The sequence below is a fragment of the Vicia villosa genome, unplaced genomic scaffold, assembly GCF_029867415.1.
Source record: "Vicia villosa cultivar HV-30 ecotype Madison, WI unplaced genomic scaffold, Vvil1.0 ctg.001659F_1_1, whole genome shotgun sequence".
NCBI classification, from domain to species: domain Eukaryota; kingdom Viridiplantae; phylum Streptophyta; class Magnoliopsida; order Fabales; family Fabaceae; genus Vicia; species Vicia villosa.
In genome coordinates this window covers 126,676-154,160 of record NW_026705690.1, presented here as the reverse complement: position 1 = coordinate 154,160, position 27,485 = coordinate 126,676, and the positions used below count along the sequence as shown (strand labels likewise).

The 27,485-nt window shown below is 39.4% G+C and overlaps 2 long non-coding RNA genes across 4 annotated transcripts; both read right to left on the bottom strand.

Annotated features, from left to right (window-relative positions):
- Nucleotides 1–7,814: 7,814 nt before the first annotated feature.
- LOC131636183 (uncharacterized) lies at nucleotides 7,815–11,839 on the bottom strand. 2 transcript variants are annotated; one of them, XR_009293973.1, is made up of 4 exons: nucleotides 8,767–11,839; nucleotides 8,548–8,650; nucleotides 8,281–8,459; nucleotides 7,815–8,159 (listed from the first exon to the last, which is right to left on the bottom strand). It is a non-coding gene; the product is annotated as an uncharacterized LOC131636183 (long non-coding RNA). The 2 variants fall into 2 exon arrangements; XR_009293972.1 differs by having other exon boundaries at nucleotides 8,580–8,650; nucleotides 8,767–11,837.
- Nucleotides 11,840–19,688: 7,849 nt separating this feature from the next.
- On the bottom strand, nucleotides 19,689–27,254 carry LOC131636184 (uncharacterized). 2 transcript variants are annotated; one of them, XR_009293974.1, is made up of 5 exons: nucleotides 26,971–27,254; nucleotides 20,641–25,117; nucleotides 20,454–20,524; nucleotides 20,155–20,333; nucleotides 19,689–20,033 (listed from the first exon to the last, which is right to left on the bottom strand). It is a non-coding gene; the product is annotated as an uncharacterized LOC131636184 (long non-coding RNA). The 2 variants fall into 2 exon arrangements; XR_009293975.1 differs by lacking the exon at nucleotides 26,971–27,254 and having other exon boundaries at nucleotides 20,422–20,524; nucleotides 20,641–23,711.
- Between the last annotated feature and the right edge of the window lie 231 nt (nucleotides 27,255–27,485).

Sequence of the window (27,485 nt, the reverse complement as noted above, 5' to 3'; positions counted from 1 at the left end):
CTCTTCCTGAATCTTTTCTAAACACGGTTAAGTGCTTGCACCTTAGAACCGGCGCTCTGATGCCAATTGAAGGATAGAAAAACACTTAGAAAGGGGGGGTTTGAATAAGTGTAGTCTAAAAACTTGAACGATAAAAACAATTTGCACAGTTATTTTTATCATGGTTCGTTGTTAACTAAACTACTCCAGTCCACCCCCACGGAGTGATTTACCTCACCTGAGGATTTAATCCACTAATCGCAACAGATTACAATGGTTTTCCACTTAGCCCACGACTAAGTCTTCTAGAGTATCCTGATCACAACCTGATCACTCTAGGAACAGATGCTTAGACACAAGCTAAGACTTTCTTAGAGTATCCTGACCACCACATGATCACTTTAATTACAACTGCTTAGACACAAGCTAAGACTTCCTAGAGTATCCTGATCAACACTTGATCACTCTAGTTACTTACAAATTAATGTAATCAATTCTAAGAGTATTACAATTGCTTCTGAAAAGCTATAATCACAACAGTGATATTTCTCTTAACGTTTAAGCTTAATCTCACTAATATATTACAACAGCAATGTAGTGAGCTTTGATGAAGATGAAGTTTCTGAGCTTTGAGTTGAACAGCGTTTCAGCAAGTTTTTCAGAATAAGTTCGTTCAGAATTGGTTAACCTTGCTTCTCATCAGAACTTCATATTTATAGGCACTTGAGAAGATGACCGTTGGGAGCATTTAATGCTTTGCGTATTCCGTACAGCATTGCATTTAATGTTTCACGCTTTTCTCAACTACCTCGAGCCTTGTTCACGCTGTGTCTACTGACGTTGCCTTTAATAGCTTCCAACGTTCCTTTTGTCAGTCAGCGTAGCCTGCCACCTGTACTTTCTTCTGATCTGATGTTTGTGTATACAACGTTTGAATATCATCAGAGTCAAACAGCTTGGTGCATAGCATCTTCTTGTCTTCTGACCTTGAAGTGCTTCTGAGCGTGATACCATGAGAACTTCAGTGCTTCTGCTTCTGAACTCAAGTTCTTCTGATGCTTCCATAGACCCATGTTCTGATTCTGCTTTGACCATCTTCTGATGTCTTGCCAGACCATGTTCTGTTGTTGCATGCTGAACCTTCTGAGTCAAAGCTTCTGAGCGCTGATTTGTGCATACTCTTTATATATTTCCTGAAAGGGAAATTGCAATGTATTAAAGTACCACATTATCTCACACAAAATTCATATCCTTGTTATCATCAAAACTAAGAATATTGATCAGAACAAATCTTGTTCTAACATAAGTCCCATCCCTTTTTTTCTTTCTTTCTTATATTCAATTGATTCTTTTCAAACAACTGCTTTCAGAACAGTCAACCAGTACTATAAATACTGGGCCTCTATTAAAGTGTAAGACCCAACACCTTTTTCTTTTCTTAGTTTGTTTTCAAAAACTGTATTTACAAAATCTTCTTTCTGTTTTCAAAACATTCTTCTGGTATTTGAAGGGCATTATTCCCGGTGAAACTCTTCAAATACCTATGTGACCTATGTCCATCTTCACTTCTTCTGTTTTCAAAAACCTTTAACTGTTTATAATAAATATTCAACTGTTATCAATAAACAATCAATTGATGGTAAGGCTTTGTACATACATCTTCAAAGGCCTCCACTCCATCCAGGTTAGGCTTTATAGCTTTCAATTTACAGTCTTTCTTTAAATTACTGTCAAATATAAACTGTTTATATATTTTGTTTAGGATTACGTCTGAGTGTAAACCTTAGGACAGTTAAACTATATATATATATATATATATATATATATATATATATATATTATAGGACTATGGCCTAGGATTGAGAATGTCTTCCCGGTGAAGGCACTTTCCTAATTAGAGATCTTTAGTTCAAACCCTCAAGATGAATTATTCCCGGTGAAACATCTTGAAAAAGCCTTAGAACCCAAAATAGGATACATCCACCCAAGAGGAATTATTCCCGGTGAAACCTCTTACCCATTTGCTTAGAGCCAAAATAAGTTCGAAACCACATAGCTTTCTCTTGTGCTATAACAAGGACCCTCGAATGACCCTCGATTAGCCTCCTCTTGGGCTTTGTACAAGGACCCACAGGATTCTTAAAAGCATTCCCAGCTTACTCTTGAGCTTGTATACAAGGACCCATCGGGTTTCTTATAAACATAGGAACAGGTCTTTAGTCACCTTTTAGCCTACCCTGGTGAGTTTCTTCTATTCATAAAACCAGACTTTAAACAAGCTAAGAATGTCTCAATCTCACATTGAGTACAACTTTTGGAATAAGAGACATGGACAGTCTCTGTCACCCTTATCTTCATTAATTTTCTTCCTTAGTAGAGTCTAGGATCCTCAGTTAGTGTCAGCCTTAATCTTGGGCTTTAAACAAGAAGTCTCAAATAGTTAATCTTTCTGCCATAAAACCCCTGGAAAGGGTCAGCCTCCATTCATTCCTTAATTTTAACAAAAACCCCTGGAAAGGGTCAGCCTCCAAAATAAGTCCTCTAAGGTCATAATTCCCTGGAAAAGGGTTAGCTTCCAAAAATTAAGACTTTCAAAAGATAAACTCTCCAGCTGAGACAAAATCCCTGAAAAGGGTTAGCTTCCAAAATTTCAACTTTTAAAAGATAAATCTCACTTAAAGTCAGTCTCAGTAAAAAAAAAACCAAGTTCCCCACAGAGTCTACTTTAGGTCAATCATCCAAACAAATTCTCCAGTAGAGTCAATCCTCAAACCTGGGTCTTTCATTCATCAATTCCTGCTTAACAAAAGCACAATCCTCAGTAGAGTCAACCTTTAGGATAATCCTCAACAAAATTCCTCTCTGAGTCAAAAGATCCTACACTGGTAGATCCTTCCCCATTTTAAACAGTCATCCACAACCTTGGGCTTTGTACAAGGCACATACTCCTCTTAGAGTCAAAACCCTACTCATAGGTATTCCCCTAGAGAGTCAGCTTCAACCTTGGGCTTTGTACAAGGCAGATAATAGAGTCTCCCCAGTGAGTCCTTCATCATCAAGTAGCCACAACCTTGGGCTTTGTACAAGGCAGATAAACCACATTTTCCTGTGTCAAAAGATTCCTAACCTTTAGAATCTTTTCCCCATAGAGTCGTCCATATTCAGTTTCTTTAAGAGTCTGCCACAACCTTGGGCTTTGTACAAGGCAGAAAATAGTGTCTTTCCTAGTAAGAGTCAGCCACAACATTGGACTTCATACAAGGCAGTAAATAAATAATATATTCTCCAATTAAGAGTCAACCTCAATTCTGGGCTTTGTACAGAACACCAAATAAAATCCATCAAATAAACACTCTCCAACTAGAGTCAGCCTCAATTCTGGGCTTTGTACAGAACACAAAACCTTTTAGTTTAAGTTAATCCCCAGTGGAGTCATCTCTCAGAGTCAATAAAAATCAATAAAAAAGCCTCAAGCTTGGGCCTCATACAAGCCAGCTAAAGTCAAATCTTTCATAAAGTAGATAGACATAGCTTATCTCTATAAAGAGATCTTTCTCCTATCTCACCACATTCAAACAAATAAACATTACATTTTAATTTTAATCAGTCTCCCATTTAGGATTTTGAAAGACATGCTCTGTCAGTAAACCCAGGCATGTGTAACTTTCCCTAATTTGGTTGAGCACCTTTCTTTCATTCAAGAGACAGTTGACTGGTATACTTGCACATACACAAGTAAGGTCCCTCTCTTAATGAAATGATTTTAGCCTTTCTGTCACTCTTTTAATGTTTGTGGTGGAATAGTAGAAATACCTCTCTGTAAAGATGATTTCATGTCTCTTTACTGTAAACAGAGATTTAATTCCAGCTTCAACTTTGAGCTTTAAGCAAGGCACCAAAAATAATTAATTTCCCTAATTAGTTCTCCGAACTACAAAAGCTGTGACTTCGATTAGGGATATGTAGGCATGAGGTTCATAAGGAATCTCAGCGAGCTAATAAAAAACCAAAAATAGTCTGTCTGTCTTTTAATTCAATTCAATTCTTTCTCCTAATACAAAGGAGAAACTTTCCCAATCAATTAGCAACAAACACAAACACATAGACACAAAGAAGGTTCCCATAGAGTACTATGGATATGTAGGGTGCTTAAACTCTTCCCTATGTATAACCGACCCCCTGGACTCCAGAATTTCTAGTCTAGGTGAATCCCCACACTTAGCAAACTCCTAGGGTTTATTTGATATCTTTTTCCCCTTCCTCTTTCGTAGGATAATTAAAAAGTTCGTGTGTTATCGTAGGAAGAACTGAAACAAAATTCATCCCGCCACGGGCGCATTCTCCTTTGCGTGAAGGGTCTAGCGTGCCGTCCTCCCTAGTGAAACGGGGAGGTAAAAAAAACGACACCACACACTGTAAAAATCATTTTTGAAAAAAATGGGAGGCCTCAGGTCAGGTGTAGAGAAAAAGCGTAGAGATTTATAAAAAAGGTTTGGAAAAGTGTATGGGAGATTATGAAATTGTGTGGGAAGAATGAAAATTGTTGTTTTGGGTTGGAAAATTGTTAGATAACTTTTGATGAAAAAAGAGAGTGGTAAGCCTCTTATTTATAGACTAGAATTAGGTTAAAACTACTCCTAAAAAGGAAATGATCCAACCCAAAGGCCCATGGACAAGATTGAGAACCTGGACATACTAGTGTCCAGGTTCGTCCAGGTGCAAAAAACTGATAAAATGCACCCAGCGGGATTCGTACCCGTGACCTTCTATATGCAAGCCTTTCCTTTTTACCAATCGTGCTATGTTAATTATTTGAAATAAAAAACCAATTGAAAGTGTATGAAGCATCGGCCAGCATTTTTCTATTTACTAAAATATAAGCAATTTAAGAGTAAACTACTATATTTTAAAATAGACTTTAAATCGAATATTTATAAAATTCAGGATGTCAGTGTAAATGAACCCAAGATTTTTATAAAACCCAATTTTTGAAATAGTTTTGAATTTTTGAAAAGTGTGGGCAAATTTTGGGGTATGACACCCATGTTTACCATTTCAGTAAAGTCATTGGGAGCGCTTGCTACCATCTTCTCATAATAAAATGTTCTGAGTGTCTTGAGGAACACCTTGGTCATTTCTTTTTCTTCCATTGGAGGAATGATTTGAGCAGCTAGTTCACTCCATCTTTGCGTGTACTATTTGAAAGACTCTTTTTCTCTTTGGGACATAGCACGGAGTTGATCTATGTCCAGTGCCATATCAATGTTGTATCTGTACTGTTTGATGAAGGCTTCACCCAGGTCATGGAAAGTACGGATGTGAGTACTATCCAAACCCATGTACCACTTCAAATTAGCTCCAAATAAGCTATCTTGAAAGTAGTGAATTAACAAGCGTTGATCTTTCGTGTGCATGGACATTTTCCTTACATACATGATCAGATGACGATGAGGACATGAATTCCCTTTGTACTTTTCAAATTCTGGGAGTCTGAATTTGGTCGGAACTCTGACATTCGGAACCAAGCATAAATCATTCACTTCTTTTCCAAATAGATCTTTTCCTCTGAGGGCCTTGATCTCTTTTTGCATTTCCAGAAATTGGTCTTGAAATTCTTCCAATCTTCCCAATTCTTCAGAAGGAGCACCATGGAAAATCTGTTCATTTTGGATAGGGATAACATTCATTGCAGTAGAAGCAGTGGTCATGATAGCTTGAGGGATTGTTTTTTGTGGAACAGGAATCTGTTGTCCAGCCAATTGGAAATCCATTTCTATCCCATATGGTCTAGTGGTCGTAGGATTCATCACAGGAATTACAGGAATCTGAGCAGTCTCTATCTTGGAGATCACTGTAGTCTAAGTTTGGGTTGATGGCTGATTCTGAGTAGCCACCAAGTCTTGAACCATAGAAGTTAATCTTTCAATACCGGAGCGTAGGAAATCAACTTCCTCTTTCCATTCTTGATCATCAACCTTACCGTCTTCCATTCTTTGGCGATTGGCGCGAGTATTATACCGGTGCGTCAGCTTGACTTTCCGAGGAGAGAGGGAGAAATGAATAAGACTCTGACTCAATTGTGAATGTGAATGTGAATGTTTGTGACATATGACATGTGATTTATGTTGTCTTGATTGAGAAAATAAATCTCTATGCCTTTGTGATTTTGATGTCTGATCTTGTTTTGAAGATGCTCAGCTGGGGATTTATGGTTTCTGCTTGGGGATGAATAGTAATTTGATGTACCCTAATTGGGAATAAAAGATATTAGTAAACCATGTTGGAGAAGAGCGAAGTGTTGGAGAAACAGTAATGTTGAAGATGTAAACTCTGTTGGGGAGCCATGTCTTTGTCGGGACGAGAGTATTTGAAGGTATCTTCTTAGTGATTAATCTGTGGGGATATGATCTTAGTGAAATTAGGTTTGTGGGAAGACGTGGATGTCTTGAACGTTGCCCCCAGTATTATAGTAACTACCATTCCCGGATTTAATTAGGGCACGCCACTGAATATGGATCAAGATGTCAAACCGGACTTGCATAGATTTGCCCCAGTTAGTAGGAACTTTGGAAAGATTCGCCTCGCGAGACTTTATGAGATGTGCACTATGGGCGACATGCCCCTAGTAATCATAGGCCCAAGGCAATGCCCCATGTTGATTGGGAAGTAGCTTCATATCTACTTCGACGCATGCCCCTGATTACTTTGGCATCTTGAGAGATTCTCGAAATCTTGGCTTGATTGCCCCAGATTAATCGGGAAATAGTTTGAAACCCACTTGGGATGTGACTTTGACTGTTTGGTATTTGAGAGATTCTTGGAATCTTGACCTGACTGCCCCAGGTTGACTGGATAAACCATGTCATGCCCCTTGTATACATAAGGGACATTGCTTCTGAAGTGATTTTGTCTGTCGGGATGACTTTTAGTCATTAGTTGTACCTTTGTGCAAATTCTTTCTGATGCTAACATTTGAAATTATGTAGCAAAATATATTTAATAATGAATTCATGAGATGCAATGCATATGTCTGTCTTGAGTTTGTTGAAAAACATTGAAACTGGATATGTAAAAGCATGATGTTTATAAAAACGTGATGTCTGTAAAAAACGAAGAGTCAACTCAGCATTTGTGGTAAACCTTAAGGAGTCAGGGTACCTTTTTTGTGACAGTATGCTTTCGAACTAACCATGCTTCAGTTAGGACTTTTAAGGGTTGTAACGTTGTCGCTACCGCGAAAATTAACAGAGTCGCCACTAACATATTTATCCTGAAAAGGAAGGGAATGCCAGTTGTCATACCCCAAATTTGTCCTACCCCTAACTTCTAACTGGCTTTAGCTTCGCATTTCATCTGCATACCTCATTAGGTCATCTAACATTCATATGTTCATCATTAATCAATAAATTTAGCATTGGAATCAAAGATCTTGGAAAAGGGGGTTCGTTCATTCAACATGAGTTTGAACTTCACACAAGATGGTTCATCGTTAATTGTAACACAAGGTGTTCTATTGAGTATCTTCAAGGGGGCACTGGATGGAATTTGTTGAGAATCATGGAATGTGAGGGATTTTACTATGCTTGACTCATATACTAGATTAAAAGCTTCATTTCATTCATCATCGAGCAAAGTGTAGTATGCATCGTTACTTGGGTTGTCACACCTGGAATTTATCTATCATATGTCATGCGTTCAAGCCTCGTGTGGGAACTTATGCAATACATTCAAAGGAATATAAACCTAAAATGGGAAGTAGAGTGTCTTATTGCTCGAAATACCAAGTCAAAGATGTATAAGGCATCACGTTCAAATGGCATAGTTCAAGGTCGACATTACAAAAAACAAGGGGGTCAACGCCCACACTCAAAAGCCACTTCATACATTACAATTCATTACACTTGAATTAATTCCCATAGTCCAAAACACCATCCCAATACTAAACAAAAGACACACATTAGCAGCAGCTCCTATCTAACATCCATTCAAAATCCAAACACAAATTACATCATTACACCATTCTAATTCTTCACAAAAGTCAATTACAAAGGAATAAAACAAAAAAGGACTACATGAAGGACCAAAGTCAACACCAATGTGACTCCCCCTAATTTCATCCAAAACTCCAATTTTCTTCATCTTTCTTCAAGTGGTCTCCCTGCTAGAACCAGCTGCCAAACCTGTCACAAGATAAAACCAAGTTGACTTATCGATAAAATAGTCCATCAAAATCCAAAGCATATGCTTCTAAATTAAAGCTAACAGCCAGTGCATTTGTTTCAGTCCGAGACAGTTACATACCTCTAACCATCAAGCCTCACCCCAGTCCTGTAAACACCACATTCAAATACCTTTACCTTGTACTCTCGCAGGCCTCATTGCATCATAACCAAAATGAAAAAAGACCCGTCGCGACATGCCGATAACCCGCACTTGCTGCACCAGCCAACATTATTTCATTAAACACACATTGCCATAACCTGCATCATGCCATAAACTTCAAAACATCATCATCCAAAACCAAAGATAATTCAGCAAGAAGAAAAAGAAACTATAGCATTAACATACAACCAATAACAGTCTAATATTTTTCACATAACTTGACTTCATCATTTCGGCATTTGTTTCTAACCATTCCGCAGCTATAACATCCATCCAAACACTTGAAAACCTACATGAAAAAGAGACCAAGTTAGTTTACTTCCCTACAATCCATGCACTTACATTCCATAACACATTCAAAGGTTAAAACCATAAAAAAGGTCCTGCAGCAGAAGGAATGGTTACCTTACAGACCAATCAGTCATCATACCACCTTCAAGTTTAAGTCATGCATACGTATATCTTCGCACACATTGCAGCCGTGCATCACCATCAAAACACAAAGAAAAATAAACAAGTTCAGTTCAACTTGGTACCTCATGCACTTATCAAACAAAAATCAAGCTATGCCTACGCTAAACCGGCCATACACACATTCATAAACTCATGTTCAGATTTATCCGCAAATTCATGATCAATATAGTGCAAGACAAAACAGAATAGTGGCCTCCTTTTAACTTCTGGCTGTTGCATCTTGTTCCACTAGCTCAAGTTCACTTCATTACTAACTATCCTGTTTTAACCAATATCCATGTTAACTTACAAACAGCAGTTCTTTCTTCCCTATAACTAACATGCTATTAACCTTTTTCTAACCTATTGACAGTAGCCCTGCTATAGAATCCTAAACCTCTTAACCAATTAACATGTCCCTAACAGCCCCATATATCTACATTCATACATACACCATTCAACAAAACCAAATTGTTACAGAAAATCAAACAGCATCCAATCCCATACCCCATTCAAGACATCAAATTCAGTACCATACCCCAAAGCTAACATATAGTTACTAGCAAGATTAACCTAACTACTGAATTTCATGACAAACCGATAAACAGAAAAATTTCACTCACTTTCAGTTAACAGTCCCTAAACCAAATAATAGTTGCTAACACATTAACAGAGGAGAAGCTAACTAACAACCTAACTGTCATAAGAGATACTAACAGAGATTAACAAGAAAATCAGAAAACAATTAAAACAGTTCATTCAGCTATCTACAACAATTATCAACACACCTTCCAAGTCCCACACTCGAGAAATCGAAAAAAGCTCATTACAAGTTATGATTCAGGCTCCACACCCAAGAATTCATTATCAGTATCCAATCATTGCCCATATAAAACCAGCTTCACTCACCTACAACAGACCTAGAAGAACAGCCACCATCTTCTTCATAATTCCGCTTGAGAATCTTGAATGAAGATGTGCTAAGCAGAAAATATCAACTCATGCCACTCATTCTTCACCTTCACGCTCCATTCTTCATCTCTCCCAACCTCTACTACACGCTCTCCACCATGACTCTTAGAGCTTCAACCTCTGAAGCTCTAAGTAGTTGAGCTAGACCTCACTCCACAGTCATCATCGCCCTCAACAACACTCTCAGTTCTCATACTACATCATCTCGTAAATTCTATCGACATCTCTGCCTCACAAGAACAACATCACAACGAGCTCACATTCTCTCAATTTCACTTCAAGCACGCTATCACCAACAACGAGCCTCACAGAGTTTCAGAAAATCAAGGAAGAAGAAGAAAGAAGAATCAGAAGACTCATCACGTTGAAGTCGCGTCGGACGAACTCCGACCGGTAAGTACCTCTGTTTATTCGCTTCAAAATCTTCGCCTCCTTTTTGTGTTCTTGATGTTATACGGAATCAGTTGGAACCTTTGGATTGTGTATTTCGCTCTGAATCCCCATTAGCCGTTCGATTGCGAGTGAGGTTTAGGTTTGGGAGAGATAGAAACAGAGAGAACGAATTTGAGGGAAGGGGTAATAAGGACTCACGGCGGCGTTCATGGCGCTCGCCGGAGAGGTCGTCGTTGTTGTATTCGCGAAGAAGAGAGCGAGAACGAAAGAAGAGGTGAATCGGCGCCCCTAACACAACCCTAATCTCAATTTGATTCCTCCTCCTTTTTTCTTTTTTTACTTAATTGTTTTTTAATTCAAATAAATCTGAAAATTAATAAAACTGGACCAAGAACAACATGGGCCTCTGATTTGCCACCTCCACCGAGCCCAATCACACCTCTCCCTGGTTTGAATCACAACAAAAACTTATGGGCCATAATGCTATGCGTACCCCCCCTTTGGCCCGTGGTCACCTTTTTTAGAAGTAAAACTGAACACACAGAAATTCTGTTTGGGCCAATACCTGGGCCTCCGCCTGTTTTGCTAATACTACCACTATTTTCAATTGACACCCCCCGCCTGTTAGAAATAGTTTGATTTAATTTTGTTTTCTTTTCACTCTTAATTCAATTCCCTTCACATAAAAAAATATATGAAAAATATTTATAGATATTTTAGGGTGTTTTGATTTTTGTGAATATTTTGTGATCCCTTTTCCTATCGTTTTAATAGTTTTAATAAATCATTTTGCTCATGTATGGGGATTCTCTTAGTTTTAATTCCTTTTGTAGATAAATTGCTAATTGACTTAGGATTAGAATTTAATATCGATTTTTGTATGTGAGTTCAATTAACCTGTATAGAATCGGATTTTGATTATCCTTTGTAGAGTTTAATTCTTGACGTTTAATTAGACTTTTATTTCTTTCAGTCGATCTTACGTTTGTATCTTTTAGAATTTACCCCTTGACAATTTTAGGCTAATTTCCTTTTGTACAACATAGATGTAGACATTAGGACTAGTTCCCTTTTGCATTCTTTTTCTTTTTCAACTTCAATCCATCTAAAAATACTTGAATAAATTTCCCATAAAAAAATACCAAGAAAACTCATAAAAAATGACTAATAAATACTTTGACTAATAAAAAGGGAATGGAAGCTTGTAACTTCCCTTGCTTAAGGGATGTTCGAGTGCTTGGAGCTCCCTTGCTTAAGGGTTCCATTCAGGCGTAAGTTCCCAACCTCTAAAAAACACAAACCAAAGAGTAACTCGAGTTTCCCTTGCTTAAGGGATTTCCTCGAAACACCCAAACTCTCTCTCTCTCTCTCTTCTCTCGCTTTCTTAAGGGCACTGTTATTTCCGCTCCATTGCATCCTAGGCTGTCCCCTTGTGCAAGAGCGCGAACGTTAACGCCGCCCAACTAAAAAACACAAAAAACAAACAGAAACTAAAGAGCCGAACTACGACGCTCTGATTCCTGAAAAGGATACGTAGGCATCAAGTCGCGGGGCTTGAACGAGCACATTTGTAAATATTTCCTTCTTTTCCCCGTATTTCTTTTGCATTCATTCGCATTTAGACATAGACATAGTACACACCCTTTAGATAGAAACAAACATAGGTGGATACCATCGAGTACGATGGGCGTGAGGGGTGCTAATACCTTCCCCTTGCGTAACCGACTCCCGTACCTTGATTCTCTGGTCGCAAGACCTTGTTCCTTCCTTTGTTAGGTTTCCTGGTATTCCTTTCCCTTATGGGATAAATATATTGGTGGCGACTCTGTTCATTTTTCGCGAGCGTGCGACAGCTGGCGACTCTGCTGGGGACGTTGCTAGACCTGTTGCTGGTCCATCCTTAGTGAGTCGATCCTAGCCTGCGTTTGTTTGTTTATTTACTGGGTGTTTACTTGTTTTTATGTCTATATCTTGTATATATGCTTGCATGTTTTCTGCTTGCATATCATGTTTATTTCTGTTTACACATCATGCATATGGATTATATTCTGTGTTCCTTGGGGTCTTCTGTTCTGTTTTGCAGGTGGGGGGGTTTTTTGAGGTAAAAGGCCCACTACCCAGGCCAAGTGACACATAGGATTAGCGTGGATGCTCATGTTGACTACCGTAGCGCTTGCTATGGATGAGTTCAATATGGGGTACCACAACTGGGCGAGGTTCTTTCATGGAACACTGTGTCTGGCACGCTTGTTGCCTCAAACACTTTGTACCCCATGGGAACTGTAGACCCTAGTGACCATTAGGGACCACCTGTCCGTGTCTAGAATTCATACCCGTGAGATTGGGGTGGGACAGGAAACCTTGACTCCTACATACCTTTGGCTCTTCATGTTTGAGGTCGGACCTTTATTTGGTCTGTTCTCATGGTGCTTGATATTCTGGTATTCCAAAAAGGCGTCGAACCTTTGATCCTGTGACATTTGGCCTGTACAGAGGTTTCGCATCAGTTATTCAGAGGATTGTGCGGTGGTTACTAATATTATATGGACCCTTGATCCCATGCCTTTGCATTGCATAACATCATTGTTTCATCCACTTCATTTGTGAGGGATTCTAAAGTCTATTTCCAAAAAAAAAAAAAGAGAAAAAGAAAAAGGAAATAGAAAATCAGAAAAAAGAAAAGAAAAGATATTCTATACAAAAAACAAAAAAACAAAAAACTTTGATTCCAAAAGAGAACAAAAAGTGTGAAAAGACTTTAGGATCTCTCATAAACGAAACATGCATTCATACTATCATGCATTTCATGGTTCTCTCAGATACTTATGGGACCCTTTCTCTTCAGATTTCAAGATCAACAACAAATTTGACTTCTCACCGCCACGACTCCAAAATCAACTATGGAACAACTCCGTGAGGAAATGGATGAGATGAGGGAACAAATGGGTCATCTTATGTTGGAGATGCAAGACTTGGTCCATAATCAGGATGCACTAAAGGAGGAAAATAGTCAGTTGAAGACTCAATTGAGCTTGGTCATGGAAGTTCTGAAGACGGTACTAAGAAAGGAAAGTGATGTTGTTCCTGCTACTGCGACAGAAATTGTTGACTCCTTCTCTTCAATAGGATCTCTTTTCACTCATGGAATGCCTCAGGGAGCCCTCCCTCAACTTCAAGTGTCGTTACCTCCACGTCAATCTGTTCATGTCCCAAGAATGAATCAAGGAGGCCAAACGTGTGGGAAAAAGCCTAAGATACCTCAGAGGCTTATCAATCCAATCCCGATACCTTATGCTCAGTTACTTCCTCTCCTGTTGGAGCTTCAGTTGGTTGAGCTACGAGAATTGGCCACGCCTGAAAAGCTTCCCCCCAACTTTGATACCAATGCTCGATGCGAGTTCCATTCTGGGGCACCTGGCCATGATGTTGAGAATTGTAGGGCGCTGAAACATCAAGTCCAAGATCTCATTGAGTCAAGAGTGATTTTGTTCACCCCCGAGGGTATGATTGTTCAAGGAAATAGGGTTCCATATGTAGTGGAAGGAAATGTTGATTCATACTCCTATGCTGAATCTACTTCAAATCAGAAGTACAATGCACCATCCCGGATTCCATATCTTCCACTTTATCAATCTCCGTTTGTTTCACAACCAAATCAAAAGGGGAAAACACCTGAGCAGATTGAGTATTTGAATCATCAACAACCCCACATGATCCAACCACACCTGGTTCAGTATCCGCCACAAAAGCAATATGCTCCATATCAACAAGGCCGTCTGAATCAGTATCCACCTAGAAGTAATTTGGGACGAAGAAATGCTCCTCTGGACCAAATTCCTATGACATACAGTAAACTTCTGCCGTATCTAGTTCAAAGCTCATTGGTGGTTCCCAAATCTCTGAAACCTCCACCACGTCCATTTCCACCTGGGTATGACCCTAATGTGCAATGTGGGTATCACGCTGGATCAATAGGGCACTCCACTGAAGATTGCAACGCTTTCAAAGCCAAAGTACAAAAATTGATTGACGAGAGGTATATAACCCTTGAAGGAGGAAACATGTGTGTGAATGGATTTCTCTTGCCCGAGTAAGTGCCCGGATTTCAGAAAACCTCCAACAAAAAAAAAAAAAAAAAAAAAAAAAAAAAAAAAAAGCAATAAGCCCAGAAGGAGTCAAGTCTCCTCAACTATGGCAATCATCATTTCATTTCTGTATTCTCATTTCAGTACTCCCTGTGTTGTTGAAGACTACTTCCTTGTCTGAATTCGTCGGTATGATAATAATGAAAGCACCACAAATTCTCGAGCAACTTTGTCAGAATCTTTGTCAAAAAGTAATCAAGAATGTTTTGTAGAAGCATCTCTCATTCTCAAGGTTCTTATGCTCAGTTGTATCCGTGGAGGTTGGTGTTTCAGTTGGTGTTTGAGCTCTCCTTGCAACAAGTAACTTCTCTAAGTTTGGTGATCACGCAAAGTTCCTCCATGTTTGACGGCAAATAATTCTTCAATGAATATGCTTGGGGCTCCCGCACGAGGGATAAGCAAGACGTACTCTTATCTTGAGCATTGCATCATTCGCATTGCTCGAATCCCTAAAGCATTACTAATTCTTGGGTGACTTCGTCAGAATCTTCTTCCATGTGGTAATCAAGAGTACTCTACACAATGCTCCTCATTCTCAAGGTCTTCTTCACCACAAGTTCTCAGTTTGATGACCATGCAAGGTTCCTCCACTTTTGATAGTGAATACTTCTACAACATCTATGCTTGGGGCTCCCGCACGAGGGATAAGCAAGACGTACTCTTATCTTGAGCATTGCATCACTCGCATTGCTCGAATCCCTAAAGCGAGGCAAAAGTTTACGACTCATGGGTGACTTTGTCGGAATTCTCTTTTGAGGAAATCTGAAGTGTTTGGAAGGAACTGCAAAAAGTATTCAAGATCAATAAGTCCAGACGGAGTCAAGTCTCCTCAACAAGGGCATTCATTTAGTTTCTTTATTGCATTCTCACTTGTAACATTTCATTGTTTGTTTAAGCATTGCTAGCATGTAAAAACTTGTTAATTTCTGAATGAAAATAATAATACATTGTTTATGTTTGTCTTGAGGAAATCCATTCGTTTTCACTCATAAATGTTTTGGGCATTACGATACCAACTTTACTAATCCCTTGCTTGGGCAAAGAGCGGAGGGAGAATGATGAAAGATAAAAACGCAAAATTTCTAATTATGTGCTTTTGAATAAAACCCTACTGAGGATGTACAGGCATTATTTCAAATCCCCAAACACCGGAGATATAAGGGAGATAGACCCTCGTCAACCCCTTTGAGCCTTGAAGTGGGAGTTTCTTTTCTAAACATAAAAAACCCTTATTTTAACCTTGGGGAAGGGTAGTGTTCATTTAACTTGATCGAGTGTTCAAAACTCACCAAAAGGGTATACATCTAAGGGTACAACAATGGTTATCCTCCAAAAGGTTGAGGAATGTCAAGACCGTAATGACTATCCTTATTCCATCAAGAGATCAAGAGATGGCGATACCACAATGGTAATCCTTCATCAAATCAAAGGGGTGAGGCGGTCGCAATCACCTCCAACGAATCAAAGACTATGCGAGGTCACATGACTTGTTCAAAAAAAAAAAAAGAGCAAAAAAAATGGCAAAAAAAAAAATAATAAATAAGAAGAAAAGGATGAAAAGAAAAATGACAAAAGAAGCAAAAAAAGACGATGAAATTGCTAAGCAAGAACAAAGTCGTGTGACAATGAACTAGAAGAATAAAAGGTGAGCGACCGCCATGTCCTCATTGATTCCTCAACCATTTCAAATTCCTTGTGAGGGATGAACACTCGTGTCGAGTTAACTGAACATAGGAATGGAGAACATCACGAAGGGGGTGGGCACAAATAATTTTGAGCCTAAAAATCCGTTATTTCCGAAACCGTGAACCTGGCCAAGTTACAACCCTTAAAAGTCCTAATTGAAGTAGGGTTTATTTTGAAAGCGCACTCTGATGAGATAACGTTTAACTGACTCCCAATGAAGTGAAACACATATCCATGTTGGTATCGTACACTTGCTTTATCTTCCATATGCAAAAAATCGAGGTTGTGTCAACTAGTGATTTGGTCACAAGAGGTCGCAACCTCATTTCGCAAAAAGTTTTACAACTTCAAGACTAACATAGGCTTTGCATTAGAATTATCATTCTTAGAATTAACATTCTTTTTCATGCAAAATATGTGCTTAACATCAAGGAAATTTTCAAGGATGAGAATCAATGAGCAACTTGATCATATCAAAGTACAAGAGACTTGAGAACTCCGAGGAGGAAAAGCTAATCATCTCAAATGGTGACCATCAAGGGGAAGATTCTCTAAGAACTCCGTTGGGCATGGACAGCTAATGCTTTCTCTGATTACTCTGTGGTGAAGAGTTTGAAGACTCCGTTGAGCGTGGTAAAATTGTTTCCACGTTTGTTTGACTTCAAAACAAAGAAAGGTTGAGGATTCTAGTAAGATATACCTAATCAGGGGCAATCAAGTCGAGGAATCTCTCTCAAATTCAACTAATCAGGGGCAATCAAGTCGAGGAATCTCTCTCAAATTCAGCATATCTGGGGCAATCATGTCGACAAGTCTCTTCGAGCCTTGATCAATCTGGGGCAATCAAGTCGAGGAATCTCTCTTAAGTTCAACCAATCTGGGGCAGTTACGTCGAGATTCGACAAATCTCTCCAAGGATCCTTTGGGGCAATTTCCTTCATGGATCATGAAACTTGGGGCAAGATCTTCGGAGTTTTATTGTCCTCTCCCTAATCATAGGAGTTTATTTCTCCTTGAACCTTGGTCTCTCCCCAAGCATGGACTTTATTTCTCCCGAGAGTAGGAGTTTATTTCTTCTAGGAGTTGTCCTACTTCCCTAACCAAGGCTCGTTACATGGATTTCTCATCCCCAACATGGTGAATCGAGGGAATCTCCTCAAACTGAAAATCCTCCAAGCAGTGGCACATGGTGAGAAGTTAGAAATTATTCTTCAAGTCAAATAAGGTGCATCTTACAAATCAAAGCCCAACACCTATTGGCATCTCCACATGGTCCTTAACACTAAGGGGACTCTCCCTGGTGTTTACCGCATTAATGCCTTTATTTGGCACTCTGCATATAGTATTCATTGCATATAACATTACATCCACAAAAGCGTAGCATATCCATCAAAAGGGAGCATTACGCCATAGAAAAATTCAAACATGCATACAAAGCATAAGCCAGATAATACAAATCATCCCTCAATCAAGACAATATTACATCCCCACAGAGATGTTGTCCTTACAAACTCCCATTGATATCTGCTACTACATTTCAAATCTCCTTAAGCCACGGTGCCAATACTTGGTTTCTTCGATCCCCAAAAAGAAGTCTCATATTCTCTCCACAATGTGAATCAGACACAATGTCTTTCTTCGTCAGAATAGTTGTCTCCGAGGTTATTGCCCGTGTGCTGCGTGCAAATTAGAGTGCGAATGAGGGTGGACATTCAACCCATCTCATTTTTCAATCGTTTGAGTAACCATACTTGGTGTGTGGTAATTCGAACGATTGCCACTCTTGAAGAGTTACACCCCGCCTTTGGCCTGTGGGATTATTGTAATTCTTATGCTTCGCAAGCATCAAAATCTCCGTGATCTTGTCGAGTTTAGTCGTCCCTAGTCTTGTCGTGGTTATTTCCCGTGTACTACGCGCATATTAGAGTGCGAAGGAGGGTGGGCATTCAACCCATCTCATTTTTCAATCGTTTGAATAACCCTACTTGGTGTGTGGTAATTCGAACGATTGCCACTCTGGAAGAGTTACACCCCGCCTTTGGCCTGAGGGATTATTGTAATTCTTATGCCTCGCAAGCATCAACATCTTCGTGATTATGTCTTTTTGATCGAGTCTAGTCGTCACTAGTCTCCGTGGTCCCTTCCCCCGTATGGGAAAACGTTTTAAGCCCAGTTTCCGACCTGGCAAACCCTTTCAAAGCCCAGCTCTAACCTGGCAACCCCTTTTAAAAACCAATTTTCAGCCTGGCAAACCATGTCAAAACCAATTCCTCTTTTGTCCCCTGATGTCGGGTCGATGTTGAGTCATAGATCGCCACGAGATCTTATTCCTCCTAAAGTGTGGGATATCGCACGAGATCTTCCTTCGATGTTGAGTCATAGATCGCCACGAGATCTTATTCCTCCTAAAGTGTGGGACATCGCACGAGATCCTCCTTCGATGTTGAGTCATAGATCGCCACGAGATCTTATTCCTCCTAAAGTGTGGGAGATCGCACGAGATCTTCCTTCGATGTTGAGTCATAGATCGCCACGAGATCTTATTCCTCCTAAAGTGTGGGAGATCGCACGAGATCTTCCTTCGATGTTGAGTCATAGATCGCCACGAGATCTTATTCCTCCTAAAGTGTGGGAGATCGCACGAGATCTTCCTTCGATGTTGAGTCATAGATCGCCACGAGATCTTATTCCTCCTAAAGTGTGGAAGATCGCACGAGATCTTCCTTCGATGTTGAGTCGCAGATCGCCACGAGATCTTATTTCTCTTAAAGTGTAGTCGATCGCCACGAGATCTTCTCGATGTTGAGTCGTAGATCGCCACGAGGTCTATTCCTTTCAGTCATTGTCTCATACAACCATTTCCATTGAGAACCTGTATTGGCACCGTTACTATGTTACAAGCTATCACCATTCAACCATTACCCACCGTAAATTCTTCCACCAAAAAAAAAAAAAAAACAAAAAGAAAAACTCTTTCCCCAGCAGATATCAAAACAAAAATAAGGATAACATTCGCACCATCCTCTCTTTAGGACAAATTTCTGGTACTTTGATATTTAATCTTCTTCTACCTCGAATGTTCGAAAGGCTAACGCCAATCTCACCTTCAGGTTTAAGATGATTAAATAGGGGCAGCTGTCATACCCCAAATTTGTCCTACCCCTAACTTCTAACTGGCTTTAGCTTCGCATTTCATCTGCATACCTCATTAGGTCATCTAACATTCATATGTTCATCATTAATCAATAAATTTAGCATTGGAATCAAAGATCTTGGAAAAGGGGGTTCGTTCATTCAACATGAGTTTGAACTTCACACAAGATGGTTCATCGTTAATTGTAACACAAGGTGTTCTATTGAGTATCTTCAAGGGGGCACTGGATGGAATTTGTTGAGAATCATGGAATGTGAGGGATTTTACTATGCTTGACTCATATACTAGATTAAAAGCTTCATTTCATTCATCATCGAGCAAAGTGTAGTATGCATCGTTACTTGGGTTGTCACACCTGGAATTTATCTATCATATGTCATGCGTTCAAGCCTCGTGTGGGAACTTATGCAATACATTCAAAGGAATATAAACCTAAAATGGGAAGTAGAGTGTCTTATTGCTCGAAATACCAAGTCAAAGATGTATAAGGCATCACGTTCAAATGGCATAGTTCAAGGTCGACATTACAAAAAACAAGGGGGTCAACGCCCACACTCAAAAGCCACTTCATACATTACAATTCATTACACTTGAATTAATTCCCATAGTCCAAAACACCATCCCAATACTAAACAAAAGACACACATTAGCAGCAGCTCCTATCTAACATCCATTCAAAATCCAAACACAAATTACATCATTACACCATTCTAATTCTTCACAAAAGTCAATTACAAAGGAATAAAACAAAAAAGGACTACATGAAGGACCAAAGTCAACACCAATGTGACTCCCCCTAATTTCATCCAAAACTCCAATTTTCTTCATCTTTCTTCAAGTGGTCTCCCTGCTAGAACCAGCTGCCAAACCTGTCACAAGATAAAACCAAGTTGACTTATCGATAAAATAGTCCATCAAAATCCAAAGCATATGCTTCTAAATTAAAGCTAACAGCCAGTGCATTTGTTTCAGTCCGAGACAGTTACATACCTCTAACCATCAAGCCTCACCCCAGTCCTGTAAACACCACATTCAAATACCTTTACCTTGTACTCTCGCAGGCCTCATTGCATCATAACCAAAATGAAAAAAGACCCGTCGCGACATGCCGATAACCCGCACTTGCTGCACCAGCCAACATTATTTCATTAAACACACATTGCCATAACCTGCATCATGCCATAAACTTCAAAACATCATCATCCAAAACCAAAGATAATTCAGCAAGAAGAAAAAGAAACTATAGCATTAACATACAACCAATAACAGTCTAATATTTTTCACATAACTTGACTTCATCATTTCGGCATTTGTTTCTAACCATTCCGCAGCTATAACATCCATCCAAACACTTGAAAACCTACATGAAAAAGAGACCAAGTTAGTTTACTTCCCTACAATCCATGCACTTACATTCCATAACACATTCAAAGGTTAAAACCATAAAAAAGGTCCTGCAGCAGAAGGAATGGTTACCTTACAGACCAATCAGTCATCATACCACCTTCAAGTTTAAGTCATGCATACGTATATCTTCGCACACATTGCAGCCGTGCATCACCATCAAAACACAAAGAAAAATAAACAAGTTCAGTTCAACTTGGTACCTCATGCACTTATCAAACAAAAATCAAGCTATGCCTACGCTAAACCGGCCATACACACATTCATAAACTCATGTTCAGATTTATCCGCAAATTCATGATCAATATAGTGCAAGACAAAACAGAATAGTGGCCTCCTTTTAACTTCTGGCTGTTGCATCTTGTTCCACTAGCTCAAGTTCACTTCATTACTAACTATCCTGTTTTAACCAATATCCATGTTAACTTACAAACAGCAGTTCTTTCTTCCCTATAACTAACATGCTATTAACCTTTTTCTAACCTATTGACAGTAGCCCTGCTATAGAATCCTAAACCTCTTAACCAATTAACATGTCCCTAACAGCCCCATATATCTACATTCATACATACACCATTCAACAAAACCAAATTGTTACAGAAAATCAAACAGCATCCAATCCCATACCCCATTCAAGACATCAAATTCAGTACCATACCCCAAAGCTAACATATAGTTACTAGCAAGATTAACCTAACTACTGAATTTCATGACAAACCGATAAACAGAAAAATTTCACTCACTTTCAGTTAACAGTCCCTAAACCAAATAATAGTTGCTAACACATTAACAGAGGAGAAGCTAACTAACAACCTAACTGTCATAAGAGATACTAACAGAGATTAACAAGAAAATCAGAAAACAATTAAAACAGTTCATTCAGCTATCTACAACAATTATCAACACACCTTCCAAGTCCCACACTCGAGAAATCGAAAAAAGCTCATTACAAGTTATGATTCAGGCTCCACACCCAAGAATTCATTATCAGTATCCAATCATTGCCCATATAAAACCAGCTTCACTCACCTACAACAGACCTAGAAGAACAGCCACCATCTTCTTCATAATTCCGCTTGAGAATCTTGAATGAAGATGTGCTAAGCAGAAAATATCAACTCATGCCACTCATTCTTCACCTTCACGCTCCATTCTTCATCTCTCCCAACCTCTACTACACGCTCTCCACCATGACTCTTAGAGCTTCAACCTCTGAAGCTCTAAGTAGTTGAGCTAGACCTCACTCCACAGTCATCATCGCCCTCAACAACACTCTCAGTTCTCATACTACATCATCTCGTAAATTCTATCGACATCTCTGCCTCACAAGAACAACATCACAACGAGCTCACATTCTCTCAATTTCACTTCAAGCACGCTATCACCAACAACGAGCCTCACAGAGTTTCAGAAAATCAAGGAAGAAGAAGAAAGAAGAATCAGAAGACTCATCACGTTGAAGTCGCGTCGGACGAACTCCGACCGGTAAGTACCTCTGTTTATTCGCTTCAAAATCTTCGCCTCCTTTTTGTGTTCTTGATGTTATACGGAATCAGTTGGAACCTTTGGATTGTGTATTTCGCTCTGAATCCCCATTAGCCGTTCGATTGCGAGTGAGGTTTAGGTTTGGGAGAGATAGAAACAGAGAGAACGAATTTGAGGGAAGGGGTAATAAGGACTCACGGCGGCGTTCATGGCGCTCGCCGGAGAGGTCGTCGTTGTTGTATTCGCGAAGAAGAGAGCGAGAACGAAAGAAGAGGTGAATCGGCGCCCCTAACACAACCCTAATCTCAATTTGATTCCTCCTCCTTTTTTCTTTTTTTACTTAATTGTTTTTTAATTCAAATAAATCTGAAAATTAATAAAACTGGACCAAGAACAACATGGGCCTCTGATTTGCCACCTCCACCGAGCCCAATCACACCTCTCCCTGGTTTGAATCACAACAAAAACTTATGGGCCATAATGCTATGCGTACCCCCCCTTTGGCCCGTGGTCACCTTTTTTAGAAGTAAAACTGAACACACAGAAATTCTGTTTGGGCCAATACCTGGGCCTCCGCCTGTTTTGCTAATACTACCACTATTTTCAATTGACACCCCCCGCCTGTTAGAAATAGTTTGATTTAATTTTGTTTTCTTTTCACTCTTAATTCAATTCCCTTCACATAAAAAAATATATGAAAAATATTTATAGATATTTTAGGGTGTTTTGATTTTTGTGAATATTTTGTGATCCCTTTTCCTATCGTTTTAATAGTTTTAATAAATCATTTTGCTCATGTATGGGGATTCTCTTAGTTTTAATTCCTTTTGTAGATAAATTGCTAATTGACTTAGGATTAGAATTTAATATCGATTTTTGTATGTGAGTTCAATTAACCTGTATAGAATCGGATTTTGATTATCCTTTGTAGAGTTTAATTCTTGACGTTTAATTAGACTTTTATTTCTTTCAGTCGATCTTACGTTTGTATCTTTTAGAATTTACCCCTTGACAATTTTAGGCTAATTTCCTTTTGTACAACATAGATGTAGACATTAGGACTAGTTCCCTTTTGCATTCTTTTTCTTTTTCAACTTCAATCCATCTAAAAATACTTGAATAAATTTCCCATAAAAAAATACCAAGAAAACTCATAAAAAATGACTAATAAATACTTTGACTAATAAAAAGGGAATGGAAGCTTGTAACTTCCCTTGCTTAAGGGATGTTCGAGTGCTTGGAGCTCCCTTGCTTAAGGGTTCCATTCAGGCGTAAGTTCCCAACCTCTAAAAAACACAAACCAAAGAGTAACTCGAGTTTCCCTTGCTTAAGGGATTTCCTCGAAACACCCAAACTCTCTCTCTCTCTCTCTTCTCTCGCTTTCTTAAGGGCACTGTTATTTCCGCTCCATTGCATCCTAGGCTGTCCCCTTGTGCAAGAGCGCGAACGTTAACGCCGCCCAACTAAAAAACACAAAAAACAAACAGAAACTAAAGAGCCGAACTACGACGCTCTGATTCCTGAAAAGGATACGTAGGCATCAAGTCGCGGGGCTTGAACGAGCACATTTGTAAATATTTCCTTCTTTTCCCCGTATTTCTTTTGCATTCATTCGCATTTAGACATAGACATAGTACACACCCTTTAGATAGAAACAAACATAGGTGGATACCATCGAGTACGATGGGCGTGAGGGGTGCTAATACCTTCCCCTTGCGTAACCGACTCCCGTACCTTGATTCTCTGGTCGCAAGACCTTGTTCCTTCCTTTGTTAGGTTTCCTGGTATTCCTTTCCCTTATGGGATAAATATATTGGTGGCGACTCTGTTCATTTTTCGCGAGCGTGCGACACCAGTAAACCACAAAACAAAACAACGGTCTCACGACCAGAGAAGAGGGTAAGGGAGTCGGTTACGCGAGGGGAAGGTATTAGCACCCCTCGCGCCCATCGTACTCGATGGTATCCACGCCTGTGTCTAAACCTATGGGTGTGTATCAAATCTATGCTAATCTGGACTAAAATGAATGCAGAATGTAGGGAAAAGAAAGGATTGTGCTCGCACGGGCCCTACCCCGCTGCCTACGTATCCGTTTTGCAGAATCAGAGGTACCGTAGCTCGGCTAACTAATTTCTGTTTGTTTTGTGTTTTTTAGGTGAACGAGTTACATTCACACTCCGCTGCTCGACCTTTGGAGACTTATGCTTGGGAATGGAGCGGAAATAACAAGCTCTTAAGAAAAGAAAATCAAAGAGTGTGGTTTGTGTTTTAAAGAATGCATGAGGAAAACCTAAGCTAAAGGGGGAAAGCTTGCTACCTAATGTTATCATACAAAGGGTACAAGTCTAAGCTAAGCTAGCAACCTACGAGGAAAGGGGGAAGCACACAAGAATATCACACAAACGAGCATCCGCTCGTAAAGCAAACAAAACCAACGGTAATGACCGAGTGGTAGAAAAGCGGCCCCGCCATAGCCAAGGGGAGCAGCTCAACTCAAGTCAACCAAGCATTAGACCTCGCGAAAGTGATCGGGCCATAGACAAGAGGGCGGTCCCCTCTCAGCAACCAAGCCGTCACGGATCGTAAAGGAAAACGGTGCATGCGTACACCGAGCATCAACGTCGAGCGACGCGAGCTATAGGAAAGGCGGGGGTCCGGCTACATGAACCCTTTTCCTGACATACTCGATAACAAGATCTTGTGCAGGTTCAGAAGCGAGCAACGCTTAGCGTGCGCATACTGAACGGACTCGATGAGACTAGGCGGGGGTTGATTGCTAACCCTTTCCGCGTGCCTTCCATGAGGACTTAACGGAGTGCCATATAGAACTTATTACACCGTGACTCCCTGCCGCAAAGCACAAATATAAACACACCAACAAAAACAGAGCCTCTTTCGAGGACTTGGCCAGATGCATGTCTAGGTCCTACTTCTCATGTTAAAGGATGATGCGAGAAAGCGATAAAGTGCGAGAAAAGTAAAATGAAACAGAATCAATACCAAACGGATGATGATCCGTAAACTAAAGCAAAGAGAACGAGTAAACTAGGATCCCGCGAGCAAGCTAGCAAAAGCAACAGCAAACATGTCAGCACTCCGATTAAAATCCGCATAAGCAATCAAGAGTCGGCGCGATGAAAGTAAATCACGCGCCAACGTGTGCATCGGACACAACAAATACCATACACCTGCAAGGGAAACAGAAATCCGGACAAGCAAGTATAATGATAAAGGATGCGTGTAGAAACGCGAATCAGAGAGAGGATAAATGTCGTGTCCCGCAAATAAAACGGAACACGAGAGCGGGCATCGACCAGAGCCTCCATGTTGCCTTGCATACTAGCACACACGTTAGAGATAACAAGACACCGCAATCGGATTTGCGTTATTGAAGTATAAGCTAAACCGGAAATAGATAACGGAATAGAAAGTGAAAACATAACAAAAGCAAACAAAAAGAAACATGGGATAGTATTCAAAAGCAAATCAGATATGTACACTAAAACTACGGAAGCCAACACAAGTATTTACATGCACAACGATACACCGAAACGGCGAAACCGGACAAAAACGATGAAAACTAAACTCGTCAGAATTAAACCAAAATTTTATAGTAAGCTAAAAATATGTCAAGGAACTCAAATATGCAGTCAGAATTTATTAAATCGGCCTGGAGGCACGATTTTCAAGACGGGGCAGTAGCGAAAACGATAAAAAAAGTCGTCCGAAACCGAAAATAAAATGCACCATCAGTTCTGAAAACATTATTCCACTCAAGAAACATTATTCACACTTGCAAAAATTCAACACGATTCAAGAGTTATGACATTTTGAAATAAAACCGGCGTACCGCGTGTGTTTCTTGAAATTGAGAAAGAAGAGAACAAACTAGCATATAGCAGCAAATTTTCAGCAAGTAAGAGCAACAATTAACCTATAACCAAACTCTATTATCACCTTGGATCAAAACTAAACAAGTACACCAAACTCTAGGCAAAAATATCTTTAGTTTCTATGTTTTTTTTTATGAGTTAAAAGTAGTAAAAATGTAACACAATCAAGTCACAAAAATGCTGCACATTAAGACCTCTACAACAGTTCCAACAAGTCATAAAAAACACACATAAGCACAAGACATTAATTCATGGTGATTGAAACAAAAGAACACACAATTGGCAAGTGAAATAACAGCATTGAAACATGATTTTTAGCAAGACAACAAGTAGTAATACCAATATTAATCCACTTATTTCTTAAGCATTTTTATGAAGCACATTAAGTATGATCAACATTCTACTTCTTGTGAGTTTTTGGTAAGCAACAAGATACAACCATATGTTATCAACAAGAAATCAAAGGAAACTCTCACAGCAATTTCCAATTCAAACATCTTCATATAACAACGTTAGCCATTAATTAATTTCAGACTATGCAAACACAATCATAATATCTACGATGCAAATTCAGTGTGGGACAACATGTATATTATTCTGAAAATGAATTCAAGACGGCATTGAAATCAAAGGAGAATAGCAACAACTCATGCAATCAACGATTAGACCAATTAGGCAATTAAACTCATGACAAATAACACTCACAAACACAAACCGCACCGCACTTACGATATCAAATTCTAACACTTCAACAACAATATCAAATTTGATTTTCAACACTTTAATCTCAATTCACAGTAAAGCTCATCATCACAATTCACACAAACATTTCTACAAGCACGTGGAATGCATAATTTCCTACAGCAACTTCCTTCATCCATTAAACTATCAAAACATTCACAACGTAATATCATCATCCGCAATGCAACAACAACGCATGATATTTATTATCGTCAACAATTAACAAATCAAGCAACAATTTCTCCATAATCAACAATCGTATTAAGGATCCAAGAGAATTTACCGAATCGACGAGAACCACGAAATGAAGCAAGAACTCGGATTGGAAGATCACCGCTAGGCTCTCGAGGGAGAAAAAAAAGAGATCAGCAGTTGTCGAAAGTCATGGAGGAGCTGTGGCCGGAAGTTGATCAGAGAAGAGAGAAGTGGAGGATATCGAGTTTTGACAATTTTAGTGTTAGGTGTTCTTGAGTATCTTCATAGTGTTCTTCATAAAATCCAAAGAATTTGGGATTTTGATTGTAGAGAGAGGTTGGAGAGAATTGAATTTTGTTTATGAGATTTTTTGTGAAAGTGGAATTATGAGAGAAAAAGAGGGAAAAAAAATATATATAGTTGAAATGGTGAAATGTCAAAAATTCCCCCGACGTATCTCTTTTTTGCTCATTTTCGGGGAAACGTGACTCGGTGCGAAATTCGGAAATAAAACGAACATCACTGTGAAGATGACCAAATTTGTGACTCGTAGCCGCGAGAATCGTCTCAATCCGACAAACGGTGAGGAAATTATCCGCGTTT